The 27,385-nt window shown below is 48.3% G+C and overlaps 1 protein-coding gene across 1 annotated transcript in view; it reads right to left on the minus strand.

The window, feature by feature from the left end:
• LOC119433171 (uncharacterized) overlaps window positions 1–25,666 on the minus strand; it is a 135,941-nt gene extending 110,275 nt beyond the window's left edge. The window contains 1 exon segment of the mRNA XM_037700304.2: window positions 24,968–25,666. The gene's annotated coding sequence lies outside the window, so the exon portion shown is untranslated.
• Between the last annotated feature and the right edge of the window lie 1,719 nt (window positions 25,667–27,385).

Below are 27,385 nucleotides of genomic sequence, written 5' to 3' on the forward strand. Positions count from 1 at the left end.
GTACGTAAACGAGCTCACGCAAGAGCAGGCAGCCGCGGAGACGCGCTCAGCTGAGCGCGCACGCGCTCTAGAGACGTCCACGACGTCCAGCTAGGCCACAGCCTGCTACCGTACGCACACAGCAACCGCGGGGGCCGCGAACGACGTCGTCATCAAGACGTCGTCGCCCTGGCCCTTGTCGTCACGCTCCGTTTCGCAGCTCATATCCACCGGGCGAGGAAGAAGAGGGGGGAGAAGGCGATGAGACAATCACCGCAGCGTCCCGGCAGGGTTGATGGGGCGCTGGCCTGAACGTAACGCGCACTCTCTCTCTCTCTCTTTCCACCACCGCCAACTCTTCACGTAACTCTTGCCGGGTGGCCGAGTACTGTGAAAGCCGCGCGGGGCCCACGTGGATGGCCTCATCTCGCGGCGCCGTCTCTTCTACGCTGCTCGTTGCTGTCCGGGGATGACGCTCATCTGCCCCCCCTCATGACGTGACGCAACGCACCGTTCGCGCTGGTCTGCGGTCGTGAGCGATGCAGTTCGCTATATAGCCTAGCTGCTCCGCGTTACAGGCGCGTGCCCGCGAGACCGTTACGCGCGCTGCGCATCGGCACAGATCATTGGCGGGATATTTCGGTCGTATAACGCGGGTTATATGTCACAACTACAGTTATAGCTTCTCGCAGTGGCCATCATGATAGCAAACACAAAAATGGCAAGGAAGAAAACAAGAAAGCAAGAGAGAGTGAAGAAAAAAGTTTAAAACCACGCTCAAAAAGAAACCTGCGCGAAAAGTGAACGAGGAAAACCACCAAAGGACAAAGTAACTTATCACGCCCTGCGTGTAGAGGAAGAATTCACGGGCTTGATTCCCGGTCAAATTTATATGAAGGCGGTGACGATGATCGAGGTGATAACGAGAAGAAAAAGAAAGTTCCTTGTGGATTGGCTCAAATGCCTAATGCACGAAAAAAGCCCGCGCGCCACGGAACCTCGGTTCATGCAAAATAGCCCTAAAGGTTGCCCTAAAAATGCTTCAATGACTGAGTGTGTATAGGGTGGTCGTTAGTCGGGCTATCCTAAACATGATTAAGCTCCATCTCTACACGTGGCTACGCGGTTAACCTCCCTGCCTCTCGTTCCTTATATAAATGTAATTTTCAGTGATTCGCGGGGTTGAACGTCTCAAAGCAATGTTGGATCCATGAGACACGCCCGTTGTTGGGAGCTCCAGAATTAGTTTGGCCACCCGACGTTCTTTTATGTGCACCGATAGCGCGGAACACTCGCGTTTTTAATTGCAATTCACCGTCACGAATCGAACTCACGACATAGTACTCAGCAGCACGATGTCATTGTCGCCGAGCTATCATGGCGGCTAAGCTGAATTAAGATGAGCCAGGAATCAGTTGAGAACTCAACTCAAATGCACCGCGGATTCCGTGTAGCCACGTAGTCTCCTGTCCAGCGCGCTGCATATACATACATACATGTGTAGTCGCAACCTTCGTGCTTTATGAATGCCCAGCTTATTCCCTTTCTTTCCTCGCGATTATATTCATATTTGCACGCGACGGGGTCCTTGCGTGCTGCGAGCTCGGTAGCGCACGCACAAACGGAAACGCAGAAAGATAAAAAAAAAAAAAACACGAGGAAGGTAAAGATTACGTAACGACGAAGCGGACACGCCAGTCTTCGCTTTCCTATTTTCTCGTCTCCGAGAAGCACGGAGGTGGTGCGCGCGCGCGGCTGCGCGCCGTGACAGTTGCAAAGATTTACGCTCGCTCACGAAAATTACGGCGTCGCGCCTTCTGCGCGAAGCTCGCGTACGCCCTCCAAGGTTTCGTTTCAAGGTCACGACGCAACCGGCCTATTCCGCACTACGCAACCCAGGGCTTCTTCGTCGGTTTCACGAGCTTGGCGAACTTCTGCAGGAGAAAGGCCGCCTTTCCGGCCAGTGAGAAGAACTTTTCCCTTTTTTTTTTCCTTTTTTTTTTTTATGGAAAGCGCTTCAACATAGCAATGGTCTTTGAACGACTCAATGTTGAGCAAGTTGGTGAAGGTAGTACAGGGGCCATTTTGAGCCAATCAGAGAGGCAGTAGCAGCCCTCTGGACCAATCAGAGCAGGCAATATGGCGAATTGGACATAATGGCGGAATCTGACAACATCCAGAATACTATCAACTGAAAGGTCGCACGGTGGAGGGAAAAAGAAGGAAGGCACAAAACTCATCGGCGTATGCTCGAGGGAAGGCAAGCGCCAAGGCTGTCACTCAGACTGTCAATAGAACTGTTTATAGGCATGGAAATTTCAGTACCATGTAATAACGGTCTGCATAACACAAATATATGTGCTTCCCTTGTATCACTTTCTGGTCGGGTGGTTATGTGTCACATCCTCAAACGTCTAGAGATCTCACGTTCCTAGTTTAAGCCAGGTCAAAACTTCGGATAACAGAACACGCGATATACATAACTGCTGTATCCGGGCCGAGATGTGCGTTACTCTGACATTTTCAGTGTCATATATATATATTCTCAAAGCGAAGTTCTCGCAATTTTCTCGAACCGCACTTAGCTCGAGCTTACATATAACGGAACGCGCTGACTGTCAGATATATTGGTACAGCTAAAATAAGAAGGGACAATTCATGTGAAAATAGGCGCTCGTATACTTTTCGAAGAAGCCTTAAAGAGTGCATATATTGAAACTGAAGGCCTAGCTTTACGACTACAATTACTAGCCTGCAGCTAGCTATTACCTTTCAAAAAGAGCGACACATCTTTCTTCGTAGCGTGCCCATTGTGACAACTCTATATGCTTCCATATCACCGGCTCTGTATCAAATAACTGCCGGTGAGAAAATTATAGGCGTAAACCTATACGGCGTTCTTTCGACACCCGTATAGGCCCTTCATAAAAAGTCATCGCAGGCCTCCCAAGTGTTAAAAATAGTTAAAAATATGGTCGTAAAGGTTACGAGCAGACGTTAAAAGAACGACTGCGAAGCAACTCGACACATTTTTCGTCTAAATAAAGCGAGAGACGCTCGCAGAGGAAAGTATATAGACGACTTTATACCTCGGCTGCCTCGCGCGGTTCTTTCCCACAAGCGTGCAATTTAAAAACACCGGACGAGCTGCGTTCGCCCCTCTGTGCAACGTCTCGCAGTCGAGAGTTTATTTTGCGTAACGTGCAATTAGGGGGGAATCAGAAACAAAATGATAGGGGGCTCTTCCCGGTGTGGGTGGAGCGCGAACGGATGGCGCGGGAGAACTAGCCTCGGAACATTTCGAAATATTATTGTCTCATGCCGGCCGCATGTGTGGCATTAAGGGCTTCGCTCTGCGGTAGGTCTCAGCCTCAAGAGTTAGTTGCCAAGAACTGAAATTCTGGTTCCTCGAAGGGGCGCGCGAACGTTGAGTGCCTGACGACAGCGTTGTTCTTTGAAGCTGAAACGGCAAGCCAAACGATCGTATATAGCACTTTCACCGCGGACAATGATATAGGACGGGGCGGTTAGCGAAGAAAGACCGAGAGACGCAGTTTTCGGTGCATTAATTACGGGAAGAAGGTGAAAGCGAGTGTAATTGCGTGAAAATAATAACCTGACAATTGTTATAGACATTACGCTCCTCCCCGTGATGTCTGCAAATGCAAACGCTCTTATTACGAAGTACAAGATACACAATGTTAATAACGAACGCGCGCGGCGGCATAACAGAACTTCTGAAGTGGTCTTCCGTTACAGGCAGCTGCTTGTGCAGTTGGACCAACCGTTTCTCAATACGAATGTATCGAGAATTGGCTTATGTTGGGATTTCGATGGGGGCGAAATGCGAAAACACCCGTGTACTTAGATTTAGGTGCACGTTAAAGAACCCCAGGTGGCCCAAATTATTCCGGAGTCCCCCATTACGGCGTGCCTCATAATCAGATCGTGGTTTTGGCACGTAAAAACCGTAAAATTTAATTAAAATTAGAAAGATAACAACGCCGGAGGTTCATGCTTCTTTATGCGCACTGTGGTTTTATTGTTATTTTAGCTAAGCAGTCCCTGTTTTATTATTTCTAGCCATGACGGTGCAGAAAGTGAGTAACGACAGTTATGTGTATGCAGACATTCATGGTAGATGAAGAAGCGTAAAGAAAGGGAGTCGACTTCGCAGAAAACCGCAAGCAGCAGATTCGCACAAAATGTCGGCACACCAGAGACGAAGGAGTTATCATGCGTTGTCGTCCCCGCTTTCGTGAAGTGCTGAAGCTGGAAGCACCCCCAATATTCGCGCGGCACAATTGGTACATATCTGCTCGAGGTTCCCAGAATATTTGAAGGCAATTTCACAACTGTTCAAATTGAAAACCCCATATGCGTCTTTACTTGCTTTTGGCGAATGTCCAGTTTCTTGCTCCGCGCTTCAGTGTATTTCCAAGAATCTCTCGCAACAACGCAACAACATTTTTTTTATTGGCTATCGCATGAAAATTTTAAGTTTGTTCGGATCGCAAGGAAGTAGTATACATTTACGGCCTTCGAGTACGCAACTTTTTACGACCGGCGTGCGTAAGTATTCTCAAGGCTAATGAAAAATACAGAAGGCTGAGTGCTTTGGCGAACTATCTCGCTTGCGAAATACATTTTTCTTAATAGCTCACGTCGACGCCTGTACACCAGATGCCCTCTCGTCGTAGGTTGGAGGGGGCCAAGGAATCCACTTCCTTGAGCCGTCAAAAGCGTTGAAATCCAACGAGCGAGAATTCATTACTCCGGTATACAGCATACGAAGGCCGACGGACGCGGCTGTCATTAAAAACACAAGCTCGCGCGGCAGACACACTGTCAAGGCCGACAGGCCGCTCCCATTTCCATCAAGTGTGCACGAAAAGGGGCATAGCTTAGAACGCGAACCGAGAAGCAACTGAGAGATGAAAAATAATTGAGATACAAAAAAAATAATAATAAAAGAGGGACTAAACGTCAATCGAGACGCGGACGGCGTTTTTTGGAAAGTACACACGTGAGCTTGCGAGGAAACATCTTCGTTCGTGTACGTCGCCCAGCGAAATATATAAGAGTATATAAAGCCAAGGCGCGAGACGCGCTGAAGCGTTGAACCCGGATGCGCGGCAGGGAGGTATTAATATCAGACCACGTGACAGTGAGCATCGCTAGTATAAAAGCAAAAAAAAAAAGAAAGAAAAAAGGACAAGCGACTCAATCGACTTTTAATGCGGACCAGAACTTCGACGATACGGTTGCGGTTGATGCGAATTTCTGTTTGATACGACTTTTTTTCAGAACTCCCGGTCAGGATGCGTTTCGGAAATGGTGAATAAGTGGATCCGAGGGCATCAATATTTTTTGTTAGTCACAACCGTACGAAGTAAGAGACCATGATGCCAAATAAAGCATCGGGGAACGTAAATGCTATTTTCATCGAAATGTAGGAATAGTATATGATAAAGAGAAATCAAAGCTGAAAAGAAACAGTAGATGTGAAAGTGGAATATTAGTGAAAGTGGAAAAGAAATAGTAAAAACATTGCATGTTCTTACTATTAGCGTTAACACTCAAGATGGAGACGTGTCTGTGACGTTAAGTGAGGAATTTATAGCAGTCGTTCTTTTCAGCTAATAGATCGCTGTTGGAAGTTAGCGCTGTGCGTGCCTGCGTGCGTGTGTCTTATCGTTCACCTACTTCTATAAGCTGGTTTCACATCACTCAAACTCTTTATGGCGACGTATCAACAAGCCCGAACAACAACACTGATCGAGTAATTAGAGATCTTTGAAAGAAGCCTTCGTCCAGCAGTGTAACTATAAGATATGATGACGAGGATGATTTCATACGCTGTGCGAAGAAAAGTGGACGCCAAGGTCTGTCACGTTGGCAGCAGGCAACGACCGACCCCGGTAAACTTGTCTTTTCGGGAGTCAGACGCAAGATGAGGAGTCAAGGACCTTCTGGAAGACGCCGAGACGACAGAACTGCCAGTAGAACTCGAAGCGAGACCCCCTGACCTACACCTGCCACTGAGAACCGCGAGTCGAATACATACACCCCGGCCCCCGTAGGCGGCCGTACGCGCTCGCAGGCGTCGCCAACAATGACAGATATATGCCTTCGTTTCGAATGTCACTCAAAGCGTCTCGGCCTTTCGGCTAATATCAAAGTGTCAGTCAAAGGGCTACCGTGCGAAGCGTCGGCCGCAGTCGGTTGCACGAAGGGTTGCGCGGGAAAGGTCTGCAGTGATGTGTTCGCGGTGACGAATATGCGGCAGCTGTGCGATTGTGTATAGTGACTGCGTCCATGCGTTGGCACTGATATGCCTGTTGTTGATTCTGCAGTGAACGGCATTCAGTTCATCGAGAAACACAGACTACCATACGCTGACACACTGATTTCATCCAGAGCTAAAGCTCTAACGCTATATGAAACGGAACATACAAAACGATGAATAGGCAATGATTAGTGGAACAGATCACTGACCAATGTAGAATACATAAATAAAGAAATAATAAAAGAAAGACGTTTCGGCGCTCCACTGTGAACGAGGAATTCGTACAGATCCAGAAACGCCAATTTTTCACTTTTGACATAGCCCAGAAGCGTGTTTTACTAATAACTGGTTTTACCTGACCCCGCGGCATTCCGTCGAACTCTTGATTACATGTGAATACAAAATAGTAACACACCGAGTGAACCGTACGAAAAAAAAAAACAGTTTTCTGAAAGTCACGTTAGCAGCGTCAAGAAGACAAGCAATGTAGATTCTAAAGAAGACGAAGCCTGACTAAGTATATGCAGAAGAAGGAGATCCAGAATACCATGCGCCATCGTAGAAGGAATACCAATCAATCCGTGGCTGAGAAACATTTCGAAGAATCAAATAAAGCGCAATATACAGGTCCTGTGCGGCCGACATAGAAAGCAACCCGCCTTTTGAAATACCAGCAGTGCCGAAAGCAGAAGTATATTGTCGACACAATGGCAGGCAGCAGAGGTATATAGAAACATCGCGGAAGAACCGAAGCTTCCGTGTGCTGCTACAAGATCGACAGGTCCCGAACTTTGCGCTGCCCGAGCGCTGTATGCCGACCAACTTTCTCTTCGACTACACGTCAAGCACGCTCGCACCACACATATCGACGCGGCGCAGTCTAGATATCGACAATGGAACTCCCAGCATTTGGCAACGCGTTTGCGAACGGCCATTGCATACAATGGGCCGCTCAGCGCCGGCCAACAACACTTATGCGCACGGCAAGAGCGCGTGTGCTACACAAAGCAGCCTTGACAACCGTCGGCGATGGAGAGAAAGAAAAAAAGTGGGACTCGGAATAGCGTTCACCCTTTGAGCTACAGCTGGCCAGCGTGGACGGTAAGCGGCACCTGTGCGCTCTGAAAGCGAGTGCAGGCATGCGAACACCGAACCTATTGTCGAACACCATCGCACTTGGTAGGGGTGGGGGGGGCCTCGTGGTCAAAGCCCCTGTGCTTTCTTTTTCTCCTTCCCTATTGCACTCGCACTCTACTGAGAGCGGCGGTATTTGAACACCGCCTGTTGAGTTGAAAGACATTCTCGCTCGATAATACTGTGCAATTCTGTGGTGTCTGCGATCCATACGATGCGTGTGCCGGCTTGATTACTGACGCCCAAAGGTAACAAATCGTGCCAAAGGTAATAGGAACAAAGGTACAGTAAAATGAGAAAGAAGAGAAACGTGTCCTTGTTCTTAAAAAAACAACAACACACATTCTTATGTGTTGTATTTCAAGTTCAACCAACTACAATAAAACTGAAACCCAAACCTCAAGCTCCGAAAACTACGTTGAATGTATTTAACAAGTCTGTACGAGCAGATGATTCTTTTCAAGTCCAGACGTGGTCCAACGCCAAGTTATAACGTTCGCAACACAAACCTACCTACGGTGTCTGCAGTTTCGCGCATATGGCGAAAGAATAGGCTTACTTGAGTTACCCGTATTAATAAATGAAATTAAATGAACTTAGAAGAACAGCACGACGGTCAGGCGTAACTCCAGATGCACTTGTTTGCAACGGGCGAACGAGTGTGCCTTGCCAACGTTACCATAGCCTGCTAGATTAAGAAAGATCGCTTTCTGTAAATATGATGTGCAAACCGCCGTCCATGCATCGCCATTTGATTTGCCAGAGGTTGTTTCGAGTACAGATTCGAGTTGTAAACGTGGCCATATCAATTCAAAGGACACCGTTGGAGAATTGAGACAAAATGTCGGTAGATTTTAATAATAAGCACGTCTTCACACCAACTCCAAACGACATAGCGTTTATCAGCAGCAGTGGACGGGAACAACTGTTACGATCAACTTGAAACACGGGCAGTAATTATCAGTTACACGTTAATCGCATGCTCCTAGCAACATTGTACGCAAGTTTCCATCAGCTCACCTACTAGCTGTCGCCGTGTGGTTATCGTTTTTATCTTCTGTCCGTAGTAATGGCCGCGTCTTGATCTGACGTACCATGTATCTTGGACTTTCGTCTGTTGCGTTAAACTCTAGTATAGACGGCGCCACGGGAGTTTACGTCATAGCGCACGGATGAAAAAAGTTACGTGCAAGACTTCGTGTTTGCGTCGTACTACATTCATCTTGTTCAGATTGCTTTGTGGCTAACGACAGATCTATGAGGTTTTCAAAACATTGCACGGTTTTAATGCGGGCGCGGCTCTGAGTGCAGACGCACGCACCGGGTCAGGTTTTCTCGAAGTTACCCGGGCGTGTTTCTAAACGATCCGCGCGTTGTTGTCCCTTTGTGTTCGGCCCCCACTTCAACGACTCCGCAGTTCGGAGCGGCGCGAAACGTAAAAGATATAGAAGAAAACACTAGTGCACCTGTAGCCTACCGGAGATTTCTAAAGAACCTACGCGCTCTCTTTTTCTCTTTTCTTTATTTCGTTTTTTTTTTTTTTTTCTTCGGTGGAAGCTAACGGGAAACGGGAACTGCTGGCGGCAGCATTGTCGTCTCCTGAACGGCCTCTGTTTTGTGAACAACAGCACCGGTTCACCGGAGCTGACAGCCGAGCCCGCGAAAAATAAAAAAAATAAAATAAAGGAAGAACAGACGTGCAAACAAACGATAGCAGACGACGCCTGCATGTTCGCGTCCTTTTCACAGGCCGCACTTCACAATGGTGAAAAAGGAAAGCTAAATATAAAAAAATAGTGACTAAAAACTGGCAAAAAGAAAAAGAAATGCCTGTTTGCCAGGGCTTGTCTCGACTCGGCTTCCACCGGTAGGAAGCGTTTAGCAGTCACGTGCGCAGTGGGGAAGATTCCAAAAATGTCACCAGCGGCACCGCACTTTTTGTCGGTAAAGAGCGCTTCCCGGGTAAACGCGAGTGCAGATTACAGAACACTCCGCCCAGCGAGAACGATACAGGCTTTGCTAGGGAGGCTTTGGAGCACGCTTCAACCAATCACGTGTGTAGAGTTCATGAAGCGCCGATTTTAGCTCAACAGGCATACAATCGCTCTCAACATTTTATAAGCAGTTAGTCAGGCAGAACTAGTTCGAGCACAAAAGAGGGGGCGAACAAATGGAATGGACAACGCCCTGCCTTGTCAATACGCTTCCTTATTTTATTGTTCTTTTTGCCCCGTTTGTTGCTCTGGAAATAGCACTATGCCTTACAAGATGTTTATCGTGATTGACCGGCTTACTCACACCACCGAAAGAGGAGTTGTTTTCGCCACGTAGGTTTTCCACGTGCTAGCAGATTCGAGCATTCGCTCCCTGGTTCGTTGACGCTTGATGTAACTTCTAGAACTCGACACAGTATTACAAAGCAGAAGGAAGACGCGTGCGGAAGATTGCAGAGCGGATCGTGTATAAGTATGGGTTGAGATACCTGCCTGTGGACCGCTATCTGCGAAACAGGATTGGGCATCATCCGAGAGCTTCGGGGTGGTGATGCGTCGCCGGTTTGGAGGCGAACGGTCGCTCGCAAACAGTGACACAATTTCGCGTGCCTGGGCCTATCAACTAAAGCAGCCTGAATATCTTCTGCCGTTCCTACTTTGAGTTTCCTCGAAGACGACGAGATATCCCGCAAAGAGAGCCGGAACGCGAAGCAGGAAAGTCGGGGGAAAAATTCGAGTCGCAGTCAGCCCTCATTTCGGAGCCACCACATATACAGTCCGCCTCCTCTGCGTTGTTTTCTATAGACAACAACGTTTGCATTGCGCGATATTTAGCACAGATTGCCGTTACAATGAAATTAAGCTGTGCTAAGATGTGTTCAGGTGCGTGTTAAAATTGTGTCCGTATTTCTTTGTACGATCTTTACAATGCAAATAAGAAAAAAAAACAATAAAAATAAACGAAAGATGAGAAATGTTCTGAAAGAGGCATCTGTGCCCCATAAAAGTTTCATCTTCCATAAAGGTTTCCGACGGCAAGCGGCAAACGTCTGCAGCACTTCTTCAAAATTTCCGGACATTTCGACAACGGTGGGCATGCCCCAGATTCCGTGAACGTTGTCCATTAGGTATTCCGTGGTTCGCAGAAACATGTTGAATTAAGCGTCATTTCGAATAAGACGATTTCGTTGCAACCAGCGTTGCACATACTGACGACAGTGAGTGAACGCAAGAACGTTTGTAACAATGAAGTTTCGGTACCGTCAAGGAAACCAGCTGCAGCTGGTAAGAAATTAACTCGGAGCCCTTCACAACACTTCCTATTACAGCACAGGTGTAGCTCTGAAGCATTAAACATGGCCGTTCAGTTGCTCGACAACGTGTCCAAGTCAATAACAATCGGCGTTGTGTACGCACCAAAGCTATTCGGTGAAGTTCAGAGAAAGTTTAGATACACCTTTGAGTATACTTGTACAAGTCAGGCAAGTTCATGATTTCTCGCCTGCACGTGTTCAGGACAGCAAGGAGTAGGATAGTTGTCCTTAAAAATCGATCCCTGCTTACTGCGTCGCTAAAGCCTCTGTCATACTTTTCGGAACTGCAGCAAAGTGCCAAAGCCCAATGTTATTAGGCGCACCAGCCCCGCTAGTGACTTCATTCAAAGAGAAATTTGGGAAGTGTTAGCCTGTTTTAGTGTCCTGGAGGCAGAATTGGTTCATTAGAGCGGCGTATTCGTAAAAACGGCTTTTCATCTGTGTGCAAGACAGCGATTGGTGCGAACCAGCACATCATTTTGCGTTCAGTGCATTAATGTCGACATGAAAAAGGGTTGTGAAGGAGCATTTTAACTATGTCTTTCCAGTTACGTCTTCAAAACCGAACAATGCGGAACGGCGACCCCTGCAGTGAAATAGTTGCAACAACGAAATTATTTTACGCAGCAGATGGAGACTGCAAATTACCTCGTTTATCCCGAAGTTTAAACGGAACGTTAGTCACTGCAGTTGGCGGTGTAACATTCCAAGACCTTGATTTTTCAATGAAACAACAAAGTCGCAAAATCAAGGGACGCGTCTTGGAATTAAGGTTAAGTCGCATATCCAGGTTGCGAGCATTTGAAGATGGAAAGAACAAATGTACGTAAAGATTGTCTTCATACACAGATGGCGAAATCACATGCCAACGTGAACAAGCGCATTTCCCATTTTCGCAGCAACTGGGGAAGCAGGTATTCCTTTCAGGAGCTAAAGTTGGTCCGTAAATTGGTCTCGGGCCGAAATGTCAGCGCCACCTACGTTTTGTCTCTCGACAACAGGGTTAGGCCGCATGCCACGCATCTTGCAGCCACCACTTTTCGCCTTCGTGTCACATCTCTCGAATACAGTCTTCTGCACCACTCTGCCCCAACTATACTGCATTATCGTAAAAACAGAAATAACATAAATGGGGCAATCCTCAAAGTACAGGTATTACCGGGTAAGGAACGGGATATAGGAAGACCGGCTTAGGTTCTTCCTGAATCATCACTTTTCTTTGCTCGAATCTAGGGTGCGGAATCTCGAGTTGTCTCCGCAGCGATCCACGGAGCCAGATGACAGCACTTACAGATGACAACTGAATGAGTGCGTTCCGGGATTACGCGTGACACACTGACGGAGTCTCCAGCGCAGAGGACGCGCAGCCAGCGACACGCCCGGGTCATGTCAGCGAAGAAGACGGAAACGACACAGTGGCTTCGGCTTCGGATCCGGCTGTAAGTCGGTACCCGGAAGTTACACGCGCGCGCGCTCTCCCTTGCGAAACAGACGAGCTGCAGACGTATAATCAAGTGTTGCGAGCTGTCAGCAGACGAAACACGGTGAAAAAAAAATAATAATAAAGGGGCTGGAGACACGAGGGGGCAAAGATACGGTAGTTGGTGTATATAGGCGCCTTAGCGTTCCTGACATCTATCGGGAGAACAGATAACTGCTGTTTTCCATTCAAGCGCGCAGCTTCGCTTGCAGGCTAGAAGCTGAGTGGGCCGGAGCGCATTTCTTACAAACGCAAAGCTGCCTAGTTGCGATGCCAGGTTCAGGAACGCGAAGTAGATGCAGGTGGCACTGGTACAGTCGATTAAGAAGTTTTCTGCTTAACAGTTTGCAAGAATCAAACTGTAGCTTCGAATTACCCAAGCAGCTAAGTACGTACTGCACTTGAAGGTGAGTGAAAACAGGGACTGTGAGACTACCGAGCGTGTTTGAGTCTTCAGCCGCTCATATTGCAGCATAGCGCGACCAACTTGTGCCGTCCTCATTCGCCAGTCAAGATGATCGGCACGAACCGAGAAGCACACGAATTTTCTAACCCAGACAACGTAGAAGTTGACAGAAAAATTGAGGCTCGAAGTTATGAAAAGTGGCCGAACGAGGATTATCAATGGAGCCAGCGTTTCGACAAGGGGACTTCTCTTGATCACATGAATCACACGAACGTTCTAAGATTCAATATAGGTTCGTATTTCAGATCACGTCTGCTGTCCCGGTTTTCCCAAATCGTATAGCCACCAACACGCCTACACGAGCAGGCTAGCATCCGAGCAGGCTAGCATCGATTCACGGCTTCTATCGTTGAACGAATGTCCAACACTAAATTGCGCTGTTGTAGGCAATCGAAAGTCCATTTATGCGATTGTGGACGACATAAGCAACGCAGATGACACCGTGCGCATTTGCATAAGTCTCGAAGCGCTAAGCGCCGACCGGTAGGCCGGGAAGCGTCGCCTCATCACGCAGTGGATGAGCGAAAGACAAAAAAACCTGACCCGACCCTGTAGCGCCGACACAAATTGACGTCTCACCTCCGCAAGGCAGGAAGAAGCGTGCGTGGATGCGTCGAGGCGCCAGCGTCCATCACGAGGCAAACATCTCGGTGGGAGACCGATCGAAACAGGCACGACAGCCATCAGGGAAGCCAGGAAGGACGCGTCCGGCAACCCACGACGAGTGGGCCGATGCAGCCAACACGCGGAAGGCAGCGAGTCGCGCAGATGGGTAAGTTGCGCCACGGACTTGCACCCCATCGTCACAGTTGCGTGCAGCACAATGAAAATCACCGCAAACCACAGTCGATTCAACGGTGTGAGTCGACGGGAAGCTTGTAACAGCTGCGATCACTGCGGCAACCTAAGGGCAATGTCACTAATGCTGAAAGCGGGGCTTTATATAGTTGGTTACTGGAATTACTGGTTACTGGAATGTTGTTGCATTGCATTTCATGTTGTTGTATTGTATTGCACTCTTCCCCAATCAACACCTGCTCGGTGTTGTGGTGGCCAGGTCTCCTCAAGCTGTCGTAATTAACAGCTTTTTTCCTGCTCACCCGCAGCATTGCCTTTGTTGATGTTTGCTGCAAATAAATTCAATTCACGCTTTGGTAAACGTGTACCAGCTAAGTCAACCCGTACTATGCGCTCTCACGTCACACAAAAAATGACCAATATATCCTGCTGAGATCAACTTACTGAATGCTTAACTGAGAGAAGTGTTCTTTATGAGTTGTCTGTCTCCTACCAAGTTCTAGCTGTTTGTGCCAGTTCAGGCGGGTGACTTCGCGATTGGGAAGGTCGTTTAGAAGCGGCAGTTAATGACATCTTAATTGCTCGATGTTGGCTCTTCCTACGAGGACATATTCCTTTTAGCAACTCCATCGCGCGCATCGTCCCACGTGTACCCTTGAATGACCCACATTTTCGTCCCGGTGACGACTGTGAAGGCTACAGCACTTTTAAGGTGCGGCACGTTCTATAGTCGCTGAGCGTTCGTGATCAGACGCTTTCGCAACGCCCGCCTAACGCTCCATCACAGGGTTTCAGAACATCACATCACACGCGAACATAATACCACTGCCTGACTTGGTCATTGATCGTCCTCCCTGCTGAGAAAAACTTGTCGGGCTTCCAAGAACGGCCGATGAGTGAACAAACAACAATGAATAAAAACGAAAAGCTCAGCGAAATTGCACAATACACGTGTCCACATATATAGCTGTGGACATTGACTGCCAGTCCCAGAAGCCGGCCGCAGGCAGCAAGTCTTTAGCTTTGATGATGTGTTTGATGTTTTGTTGAGCGGCGTTGCAAAACTATGCGTAAACTTTCTATCATCTATTTGCTGTTGAAAGCTAGTGTTTGTAAAAAGATTGTTTATTTTTGTCCCTATCTCAGACAATGCGGTTAAGTGGCACACTTAATTATCTTCTTAGCGCTTTTTCTAATTATTACTGCGAATGATTGCCCCGTTAGAGGTAGCGAACTGCTTAATAGCTGTAAGAGTTCTCTTCACCTCGTTTCCTCCTAGTTCTCACTCATACGACAATTTAAAGTTGTGGAGAAGCCGGACACGTATCTGTAGCTAAAATTTTCAATACGAAAATCAATGGATCAACCAATTACGAGCCGCAGTTCGGTCAGCTCTGCTGAATCGCGTATACAGGAAGCGTGTAGCGGCTTCCTATACGAAAGCTCAAGCCTCCAAGGCTGTGCACACAATTGAAACGGGACCGCGAGCACACCGTCGTCAGTCACACGAAGGCTACCACTCGTCCTGTCGCTCGTGTTTACGAACGCGTGCTTGCGAATCGTCTTGCCGCCCGATCACTGCAGCCAGGTTCTTACCGGCGTCAAGGTGACCAGCGTAGCGCATGTGACAAGCCGTGCTGTCGTAAGAGCACGCATCTATCTCGTCGTACTCGGGAGACAGAAGCGATCGGTGCATGCGCACACACAAACTTCCGGATCGCGTAGGTGCGCACGAGGAAAGCAGCGGGTGACGTCACGAAGACGTGTACAGGCTGGACAGACGTGCGTGTTTTGTCTTGCTGGTCGCCGTTGGGTGTTTCGACGGGGATGTTGCATTGGTGACTGTCGTCCTCGTCACGATCTCGTCGTCGTCTATCGGTCGTGTGTACACTCGTCCACACGCTTAACTATATCACGAAATACACGTTCCCTGCGGCCGGCCTTCGTGGAACAGACCGAAACCCAACGGATCCAATTAGCATCAAGTAGTTCAATACAAGTAGCTCAGTTCACTACATTGTTTCGGAAAACAGTGATAACTTTGAGGGCGACGACGTAAACCATGTAGGCTTCGGAAAGCTGGAGCTGGCAAAAACCTATCGGGAGCCCACTTCACCAAGTTCTTCGAACGCACTGACGGTTCGTGATTGGCTAATCCATGCTTCCTCATAAACCTAAACTAACTTCGCCTACCCGCTGTCGACGGACGTGCACCAAACAAAGTCGGGGGCGCTGACGGCGGTCAGGGGCGCGACTGCTGTCGCAGAAAATTAGCTTGGAGCCGCGGGAGTCGCTGAAGGCTGTTGATTATAATGTGTGTCGCGGGATATTAGAGACGACCCTCTTTTCGTGCAGTCTTCCGTCAGCGAGCAGCTTGTTTGGGTCCTGAAGCAGGATGACGTCAATCACGCGATTCAATGCGATTAGTCGAAAACTTGGTGTACGTTCAAGAGGTGCAAATGTTCTCCACACGCGTCCGCGGGCAACAACCGGTGTGAGGAGAACATTTGTCAATAAAAACACTGCGCCGAAGGCGAAATGAATCCATGTCATGCATGAAAACGTGCACCTCTGGACATCACCTCGTACCATTTAGCTTACAAATTAAAATTATTGCCGGACCAAACAATCCACCCGTTTGGAGTTCCTATTGGCCAATTGAGCTGCGCTTTAGTTTCTTTCCAGCCACCACAACATCCCACAGGGCGCGATGCGGCATGTAAGCACGTCACTGCCGTAGCATAATCTTCCTGCATGCATTCTGAAAACAGCGAGACGGGCACGGACACCTTACTGATCTTCGTGGATGTTTACTGATACGTAAGGACCGTATAAATAATTTCTTAGATCATAAAACCATCCAACAACCTTTCACGACGCAATAAAGCCCGAGATTAACTGAACTTCATCTCGCCAGTTACCCACTACTCGCTTACTGACCAACGAGTTATTCTCTTTCGCGTAATGCATGCATGTGGTAGAAACATTCCGCCTGCCCGGCGCCATCTTAGCTCATGACTAAAACACAGTCAGTTCGTGGAGTCTTTTTCGCGTTGCGAGCAACCCGGCGTTTTGCTTGCCCCGACTCGGCCGATTCGACAAATCACCCATTGTCTCGCACCGGCCTTTCGACAGCATGACAACTGCTGCTGCTTCAAGATTTGAGAAGGTCATTCCCTCCGAAGCGTATAGAGAAAAACGCACATACGCTTGTACAAAACGATTGAGAGAAGGGGAAAAAATACAGAACAATGTCGTCCGCTTGCCCTTCTGTTCTCTTCTAGAGCGAGATCGAAGCTCAAGCGCCACGCAGACTTTACAAGTAGGCTTCAAAACTATTCCCAAATACCACGATCGCTTTGATCCGTCGAGGCGGCGTCACACACGTTCCCTATGGCTGTCAGTCACGCTCCAGAAAAAGGCGGCCGTTCTCGCGCGCTAAGAAGGTGTCTTGTTTGCCGAGCGATATCTGTTCGATTCTAAGCGGGCGCGTGGCAGCGAACGAGACAAAATAAGTGCGTGCAATTCTGCGCGTATACACTGGCTACGAAGTAAGGCCCCGCAACGTAAGGGTCCTTGTAACCGTTGCGAACAGGAGCGCGAACGGTGCGGCGTGGATAAATGCCAGAAGCCGGAGGAATGAGTGTGGAAACCGATAAACCGGTAGTTTTGGCCGTTATGCAGTGTGACCCACTCGAAAGCAGCGCTATTTCTTTTCCTTTCTGCCTGATTTTGGATTTTTTTTTAATTGAGCAGATTTCGCGACCCAGTTTATAAAGAGGGAGAAGAACGTAAACGTGAAGGAAGGACAGGGAGGCTATAACCAGCGTCTGATTGGCTACCGTGTACTATAGTACACGGTAGCCAATCAGACGCTGGTTATAGGGAAGGGGAGCCTATAGGGAAGGGGAACGGGGGTACGAAAGACGAGAAAAAAAAAGTAAAGAGGGTACGAATCAACAAGATAATATTTATTCTATTAACACATTTCTATAATATACGTGACTCTTGGCCAATCCTCCCGAGTTTGTATGTTGGTCATCATCATCATCATCATCATCATCATCATCAGACTGCGTCGGCAGTGCGTCCCACCCTCACACACACAGTGTCAGCGCCAGCTACAAACACATATACAACCAATTAGTTTAAAGATGGCGCGCGAATGCTCGCCAGGCTTCTGTGGCTGTGCATTTCCAGGGACAAAAAGGTCTCAAAAGAGAGAAATAGCTTAAAAGTGCCGAGAAGCGGACAGACCAGCCGACAGCTTCTCAACGAAGAAGGCTTGCACCCGAGTATTTTATTTAATTAACCCTAATATGTCGTGTGGAAAACCTTGCGTTCAAAAAATAAAAAAAGAGACTAAAGGTCGAGAAACGGATATATAGTAACACTGCGAAAAAACGAAAAAAAGAAAAGAAAGAAAGAAAAAGAAACGGCAGGGGTCATAGCCGGCAGCACTACCATGTTGCTGGTCTGCTTCTTCTCGCACGTAGCCGTAGCCACCTAGAGCGCGAAAGTTTGGGCAAGCATTGTCATTACGTGGAGGAGTGCGTGTATCTAAGAAAACGCTTGACCTACGCAGCTTGTCGCGAAGCTCCTATAGAACGTGAAACAGTCATCGACCTGACGGCCGACTAACCACAGTCTGCACAACACGGCGTACAAATAAAGGGAGAGCCGGTCGGTCTTGCAAAATGGCCAGACATAAATTTGGACATCTGCATGGTATGTAGATAAGCTCAGTTCCGCTGTTAGAAACACGGCCAGGTGAATGCATGCGCCTAGAGAAGAAAGAAAGAAAGAAAGAAAGAAAGAAAGAAAGAAAGAAAGAAAGAAAGAAAGAAAGAAAGAAAGAAAGAAAGAAAGAAAGAAAGAAAGAAAGAAAACCCCCTCTTCAAGGTGTCCCGCGCTAGCACGCGGGGGCCTTTTTGCGTGAAGTTGCTTCGTATGCAGGTTGGGTTTATCATTTTTTTTTCGAGTGTGACGTCAGTAATTGCGCATAAACAGCGTTTTAGCGTCACTTCTGTTGTTGACGATGTCATCGGTCTATAGTAATCACACTAGGTTAGCTTAGAATTCTGGAATTCGCACACCTTTCAGCGTTCATGACAGTTTACTGCAGTCGCAATCCAACTCTAAAGGTGAAAATCGCTGTAAATTTAGTTACGTCAGAGCGAGTGCTTGGTACCCTATGAGAAAGCATGTTCGCTCGGCGCAGTATTCTGCGGCCATTGCGTATGTTTACACTAACGAACCAAAATGCGGTCGCTTTGGCCATCTGAACTACGTATGTCTACCACGACGTAATGGTTATACTAAGCAGGCCTTAAAAGGAAGGCACCGTTGTTCAGCCGCCTGGTGGAACCTGTCTTTCCTCTTCCTCCTTCCTCTCTCTCTCTCTTTCTTTCTCTCTGTTCAGCCGCTGAGTCTTCCACGAACGGCCGCAGCTTAGGGAACACTGTAGGGTAACTATATATGCCTACCATAACTTAACTGTTGCCCTAAACAAGTCTTAAAAGAAAAGTGCAGTTGTTCAAGCGCCTGGGTAAACCTCACTGCCTTCCCTTTTCTTCCTTCCTCTCTCTCTATTTCTTTCTGTTCAGCCGCTGAGTCTTCCACGAACGGCCGCAACAAGGGAACAACACTGCAGGTTAACTATACACGTCTACCATAACTTAATCGTTGCACTAAACAAGTCTTAACAGAAAGGCACACTTGTTCAGCCGAAGAGCCTTCCACGAACAGACACCCTACACAGCGAAAAGACCACTGCACGACGGAAGACGTCACGTGGCCAACGGTGGCCAGCAATGGCGGAGTCCAGGGCAAGCCAAAGCAGAGCACACACGGAAAAAAACAAAAAAAAAAGAGCAGAGCACCCCCTCTTCGGCCGGGTTCGCGAAGCGGCCAGCCATAAATTATTCAACTCGCCGGGCTTCACGGCTGGGCTGAGCTCCGTTGCCAAGGCCGACTGTGAGGAGGGCCAGGTGCGGTGCACGCACTGAGAGATCGGCCGCAGGCGCGCCTCCGGACGCAAGCACCTGTCTTCCCTACGTACACTCGTGGCCGCGTGCGTCTTTGGACGCGTGTCAACGGTGAAGCGCCGGTCGCGTGTCCGGCAGCCTCCCTAGACGAGCAGCTGCAGTCATCCTCCGCGGGCGGCGGCAGGGCGCTAGCTGCGCCCTCGATCGTTGAAGACGCCAGCGGGCCATTCGACGTGCCTCGTTTCACGCGCATCGTGTAACAAAAGCGGTTCTTTTACCTTGGCTTCAAAGAGCTGTCAAGGTTCCAGTTCCGGGTGGAACTCTTTAACACGAATGCAAGTTGTTTATTTACTCAGTATAACCCTTTCAGTCATGGTGCACATACTTGTGTGCGCTATATTTTCTTTTTCTTGCCGATTTAGTCCAGTAGTAGAGGGACAGAACCACGGAAGTTGCGCTGCGGGTCAATTGAGCACTCGGCTTACCTTCTGAATTTCACTTAGCACTGCAGAGTATGGCTACATACAGAACGCACGACCAATGTTTGATCGGACGTTCGACGTGCCGCGTTTAGTCAGCAATGATGAAGGCGTAGATTTTCCTTCCCTCTCAGTGCATGCAGCCAATGCCTGTAGCTATAAGGAATCAATTAACGATTCGCGCCGACATAATAGGCAATTCTTAAGTAAGATGTTTTAAGTAACATTCGGTAAGTAACATTCGTTAAGTAACAAGTCCGATGCACGGCTTCGAGACGATGAATAGTTACTGCATGGGCGAGAAGGCCGTGAAAGTTGAAGTGAGAAGAAGAAGTAACGTCGTCCTCAGAAAAGTGTCAACGCGTTACCTGCTATATGGCATTAAAACGGGCAACCCCAGGAAGAAATGGGTGTGGTGAGGCAACGCGGAGAAGAAAGAATTGCGAAGAAGAGTGATCCTTGTACGAAAGGTCGACACATATGATTATGACAGTATAACAATAACATTTATACCTTCAGTTTCTGTCGGTTGATGTCGTGTTGAAAGAAGCCTTCCTATTTAACACGCAGACGTCATGCGCAGTCGCGTTACGGCGGCTGACTTGACATCGCACTGGTGCTTCCTAAAGAAGTATGCCTTGCCTGTATAAGCGGCTGCGGGGGTATGCTTTATAAGGCTAAATTCTCAGCAAGATGAGGAAAGAAGTGAAGCTCGAAATGAGTATGGTTAAATAAATATCCTGCAAGTGACGTAAAAACAAGTCGTGTCAAGGGTAACCGAGAGGGTTCATGTAGCTACCGTGTAGCTCAAAACGTTCGTTTTGCTAGCAGCGGCCATGTTCATGGTACAACAGCAAAAACCAATGCATGCGATATTCGCAACTTTTCTCTACAAACAATGTTAAAATTGCTTACTTTTGGCGCCAGCAAACTGACGTTCAAACTCTGCAAGCCCTTCGCCTTTTCTTTTTTTTTTTTTTTATCGACCAGGTTACATGCCTGCCTCATTATACCCTAGAGAATAAATTTCGCTGAGGGTTCAGAACGTGAAAGCGGTGACATGTTTTGTAACAAGAAATCTTCAGCATAATCAGCATAATCCGGGCTGAACTTAACGGACACACGAGCATGAGAGAATTCTTTTGCAGTCTTTTTGAACAATGAATCCTTTCCCCAAATCCGAAAAGCGAAGTGTATATTTAAATTAAGTCTATTATTGGGAATATATGAAGGCCCCTGTACATACAGTTTCCAGCACAGTGAAACTGTGTATGGTCAGGACTGATTCTTGTGGTGTTAGCCTGATGCACTTGGAGCTTTTACTAAGCAATCAGTACTGTCTTACTAACAAATTAGTAAAATGGTGCGAAAGAGAAACCCGTACAGTTTATTTGCTTAGCAGCAATGCAAAATAATTACAAATAGCGCAAGATACTAGATTATCTTCAGACAACGTTCAGAACTCTTCCTTATTTATTCAATATAACGGGATCCTGCTTGACTCGGTCACTACAGAATTTGCAGCGACATACCGCAAACATGTCACCATAAGCGAAGCAACGTGCAGGAAACGAAGGGCAAGCGAAGGACACTACATGCGTAACGGAGGGCAGCGAAGTAAGAAAAATCGATTTCCTCCTCGGTGAGACGATATCGCACACAGGAACCCATAGGATAGAATATGGATGGGAGCCGAATACCTTCTAGAACTCCGTAAGTAAGGTCTGGTCTGCCGCCCAGAAGAAAAAAACAAGAAAAAAAAAACAAGAAGAAAGGGCCGAATGAGGACAGACATCAGGGGCACCGTTTCCTTAGTATACGGGACACACCGTTTCCACAGTTCGGTGATAACAACAGTAAGCCACGCATTAGACTTGTTAAATACTCCGGTACGAGATTACACACGGGGTGACAGCAAGCGATAGTGTTCCTTCCAGTGGCAGCGCTTTCCCGTCCTATAACCGCCGTCTCGAGAATAAATACAACCAAAAGCACCGAATTAAACGTGAAATTCGGGACGTTGTTCTCTGCCGCAAAACCCGAATCCACTTGGCAAAAAAAGAAAAAGAAATTCATTAGAATAACGAAAGCGTCGGAGCGTCAGGGTTAAACAGGCGGCGGCGTTCTCACAACAGATCGCCCGGTCGCGATTGTCAACTCTACACCGGGCACGATGCCAGACACGTACGACCTTAGAAGGCCGCGATCCACGAATCCTGCCAGATATCGGAATGCCCAATTCGCGCTCCGCCTTCCTCCACCCTACCAGTGCCTCCCCCTATGGCCAGAGTGTGTTTCTCGGTCGCTTTTAATTAAACGGATGGTAAGACTGCAAAGCATTTATTTTTTTTAACACCAAAGGACAGCAGAAGACACTGAAACAAACCTCTTCGCTAGCGGACCTTTTTTTTTTTTTTTTGACACTGTCCAATCCGGTACGCTGTTATCTAGAAACGCCCAACCATCCGCGTAGCGCCCATCGGCGTGATGTATAGTTACAACATAGCTTGGATTCAAGTGCGAAATCAAATTTATCGGGGCTAGACACCAACAGGATGCGGACCCTTTTCTTCTTCGCAGGAACAGGATGACATTAAACAAGACCCCTCTTAAAAGGTTGTTATCGGACAGTGCGGATGAGAGAACTGTTTTATTAAGTTCGCGTTTCACTTTCTGTCTGCGAATCCAGCCTACTGTTCTTATCTGGCAACGTTCAACTAGTCGGGTGGCACCCACTACAGTGTAGTTTCCAAGGCAGCGCGCAGGGTGCCAAATTGCTTTTCCCAAGGATACATGGGCACTAAAAAGGTGGCGGTCTACTTTGACCACTGTTGAAACCAATGTTCCTTTTTTTTTTCTTTTAAATCAAAGCGATTATTTTTCATCATCATCATCAGCCTTTGTTTATTTTTTTTTTTTTTTATATCCAATGCAGCACGGATCGAGGCCTCTCCCTACGATCTCCAATTAACCATGTCTTGCGCTAGTTGACTCCAACGTGTGTCTGCAAATTTCCTAACTTTATCACCCCCCCCCCCTTAGTTTTCTGCCGTCCTCGACAGCGCTTCCATTCCCTTGGAACCCATTCTGTAACTATAATGGTCCACCGGTTATCTACCCTACGCATTACATGGCCCGCCCAGTACCATTTTTTTTTCTCTTAATGTCAACTAGAATATCGGCTATCCCCGTTTGCTCTCTGATCCACACCGCTCTCTTCCTGTTTCTTAACGTTACGCCTCACATTTTTCGTTCCATCGCTCTTTGCGCGCTTTTAACTTGTTCTCGAGCTTCTTTGTTAACGTAGCTCTAAGTTTCTGTCCCACATGCTAGCACTAGTAGAATGCAATGATTGTACACTTTTCTTCTCAACGACAGTTGTAAGCTCCCAGTCAGGATTTGATAATGCCTGCCGTATGCACTCCAGCCTAATTTTATTCTTCTGTAAATTTCTTTCTCGTGATCAGGGTCCCCTGCGAGTAATTGACCTAGATAAACGTACTCCTTTACATACTCTAGAGGCTGACTGGCGATCCTGAATTCTTGTTCCCTTGCCAGGCTACTGAACATTATGTTTGCCTTCTGCATATTAATCATCAACGCCACTCTTACGCTTTCTCGGTTAAGGTCCTCAATCATTTGCTGTAATTCGTCCTCATTGTTGCTGAAAAGGACAATGTCGTCTGCAAACCGAAGGTTGCTCAGTTATTCGCCGTTTATCCTCACTCCTAAGCCTTCCAGTCTAATAACTTGAATACTTCTTCTAAGCATGCAGTGAATAGCATTTGAGAGATTGTGTCTCCTTATCCCGTTTCTTGATGGGTAACTTCTACTATTCTTGTGGAGACCAAGGTAGCTGTGGAATCTTTGTAGATATTTCCCAAGATATTCACGCATGCCTCCTGCACTGCTTGGTTAGGCAGTGCCTCTACAGCTGTTGGTATCTCAACTGAATCAAATGCCTTTCCATAAGTGAAAGCCATGTTGAGAAGTTGATGGTACTCCGTAGAGTTTTCGTTATGGTTAAGATGGCTCTAAATCCGTGAGAACAGGTGTATGTAGCCAAGGAGATACACAGAAGCGATATCAGCTAGTAGTCATGTACTACCCTACATACCTGTAGAACACCTCAACAGCTGCGGTCGCCGAAAGATTCATGAGATCGAGTGTTGAGGATACAAAAAAGGAGTAAGAAAGAAAAAAAAATAACACTGACAGAATGAGAACATCTTCATTGCCCGTGTTTAAAGGGTTAACTGTACTGAGTTGGATAAAAAGGCCTGTCGAAGTTTATGAGAATAGTAGATCACAAGTTTTTCAAGGAAGAACAACTGTCGCGTATTCCCACACAATATTTTATGAGTTGCGCAAACACAATAGCCAACCTTTTTTTTTTTTTCCTTGAGAGGCAATTGCATCAAGCTGACACCCGTAATTAAGTGTAAGTGAAACTCGATAAGATTTCACTGTCCTATAAAACAATACTGTAAATAAGTTGGGTATAAGCACACACGCGCAGAAATGCACGTACACACGATTGTAGCATATTAATACCTATCGGGAACCTAAAGTGAAAGATCGTCGTATAGAATGGTTTCATCTGGTAAACAAATAGTGGCCCATCGTTTTATACTCGTAACATTACTCTTTCTAATTGAGAAAACTGCCACATGCATGGCAGTTCAAAATAACTGAACAATCAGTAAGGCGAAATACCTGGAGCATTCTCGTGCAACACACAACTCGAACACGACGTCTATTGCACAGAGCGTGCACCTGCGATCTCTCACAAGAATATCGCCCACCTCGTATCCTCAGCACACCTCACAAAGCAGTTCACCGCGCTGCGACCTAAACAGAACGTGGTGTTAAGTCTGCTTAATCCCAATCCAGTTAAACCACTAGGCACCACATTACGCCCTGCCATGGTTCTGCATCGAGTGGCCGCATGAACGCCACGCATGCAAATGCACGCTCACTTTCTCGCATCGATGCCACCGCTCATTCACGCGAGGCCGTGTCAAACGCCCGAAGTGCAATGCACTGACCTTGCTGGCTCAACCGGGCTGGCACCAAAACTCGCAGAAGCGGGGTGGGAGGCGATCCCGGCACAGTCGCAGGGCCGTCGCTACACCGTAAACACACCCGACTTCCGGGCTACGACGACGCGGCGTCGATATCGGCTGCCGACGATGACCAGCAATCCAAGGTGGCGGTGGTGGTGGGACGCGTGCGAAATCCTCCTCCCTAACTGTCACCCGACGCACACACTCACGCAATCCGGGAAAGCGCGCACAGCGAAATCCAAGAGCCGGACAAGAGGACGACCACCACCCTTCAACAGGGGATGCTTCACTCTTCGGTTAACAAATGCTTCGTAGATGAGGACGGAGACAGGTAGACGGTGTGCGAGGAACTGTATGTGTACTACGGCGTGGGTCCTTCGGAAGCAGGCACAACAATCCACACGGAGTTTATCCTGGAATCAAAACAAACACCCCGCTTGCCACTCGGAGGGTTTTGAGGAACTGTTGCGCGATCTTTCGGTCCCAAAGCACTCAACGCGCGAGCAATCCACACGAGGTCCTCTGGCGGACACGGCACCAGGGGCTTGTGGTCTTGCCGAAGAACTGCACCAGCGGCACCGATCGACGGCTCGGCGTCGCTCACAGCGGCCGCTCGGCGACTGAACTTGCGCGATGACTGAGGCAACGCGAGCAGCACTCACGGCTCGCTCGCTCGCCCGCTCGCCGCCGCACAACTGGTGGCGGCCTTTCCCTCTTTCCCTCTATTTCCTTGCCCTTCTCTCGCCCTCGTTATTTTTTTTTTTCTTTCTATCTCTCTCGTTCCATCTCTCCTCTCGTGTGCAGCAGTAGTGCTTATTTTTGTCGTTCTTTCTTTTGTTGATCGTGCCCTTCCCCCGTTCCCGTCCAGGTTCTTTTTTGCAAGCCGGCTGTAGCATCGCGCCGGCACTCACCGTTCTTCGCCTCTCGCAGTCTGCGCGGCGTCGGCAGGTGAGGAGGCGACGGTGGCACGGAGATGCGCCCGGTGCATTTTCACGCTTCGCTTGGATGCCTGCCGCCACAGCCAAGCTGGCCGGGCTGTCGGTGGTGGCGATGCCACGGGCTGCTGTGGCTTGTCCGCCGGTCAGCCGGCCCCTCGGAAATGGCCATTTGGCTCGCGGGACCTGTTGCCGAACTTTGCGTCTGTTCTCTCTTTTTCTTTTTTTTTCAGGACGCCCGAGAAAGACTTCTTTGACGGCGGTGATCGGTTTGTCAAGAGAGAAGCGAAATGTCCCGCCATCAAAGAGAGTTCGGGATATGTTACAGGAGAGCGGACGGGATTGCAACAGGTGCGAGTTTACGACGCGGGTAAACCTGACTGGCGTGAGAGCCGCTCGGTTTCAGGACGTCGCGGAACGCAGCGGGCTGCGACAAACTCCACTAGTTCGAATGAATCCTGTGTTGTGACTGACCGTTTTCCTGCTCGAGCAAAATGTTGTTGTAGTACCCTAAGTAATCCAAGAGGGCCGGAAGCAGAACGAAACAAACACCTGATGATCTATGGGGACAGCCACTATGGTCCCAGCGTTGTCGTATATGGTCCCGCTAGGACATGCGGGACCATACGACAACGTGACCATACGACATGCGGGCCATACGTATGGACTAACGGACTATACGACATGCGGGACCATACGAAAGCATGAAAGTGTGCCACAGTTGCCGAATTTGTGATGTTTAAGTGACTGTGGCTTACTTCGTGCCCTCTATATGGCAGGATATATCTATCCTTCGGTGGTAGTCCTTCTGAAAAAGCCATACTTTGGGCACGGGATTAACTTCAACCCACTCCAATAATTCCAGGGCTGCTGTGTCTTCACGAAAGAGACTTCGCAGATGACGCCATTGCAGGCTTTGAGCGCGAGGCTAAACCCACCTGTTGCAATACCGCCACCACAACGCAAGAGCTTCATCAGCTCGCGCCGCTTTCACCGAGCACCGCGGCGCCAGACCCTCGGGCGTGGTTGATCCTCGAGCGAACGGACTGCGCTGTCTGGCCTGGCATGGACCCAGAAGAAAAGTGCGGTCAGACCCCCCTCCTAACAGTCGCACGGTCAATAGCAAACAAAACGGCGCGTAGTATTTCGTCTGTCTGTTTGCTTCGTCTTTTTCGGCCGCCCCGTCCGCCGCAGGACACTGCGCCGGTGGCCTTCGCCTGCGGGGAAAGGCCGTTGCGTGACCGAGCGAGAACGAACGAGAAAGGGCGAATCTGGGAGAGCAGAGCGCGATTTGGGAGCAGTTGGAGTGGAGGAGGCCGATTGGAGGTCTTTATCGAAGGATTGTAGTGAGACAGGCTAGTTGGTACTGACTTATTATTGACAAGAGAGCGAGTGAAAGTGGATGAAAGACAGAGAGGTTAACCGGAGTGTAACCGTGCGATTGGCTACTCTGCACTGGGTGCAA

The sequence above is a fragment of the Dermacentor silvarum genome, chromosome 11 (genome assembly GCF_013339745.2).
Source record: "Dermacentor silvarum isolate Dsil-2018 chromosome 11, BIME_Dsil_1.4, whole genome shotgun sequence".
NCBI classification, from domain to species: Eukaryota; Metazoa; Arthropoda; class Arachnida; order Ixodida; family Ixodidae; genus Dermacentor; species Dermacentor silvarum.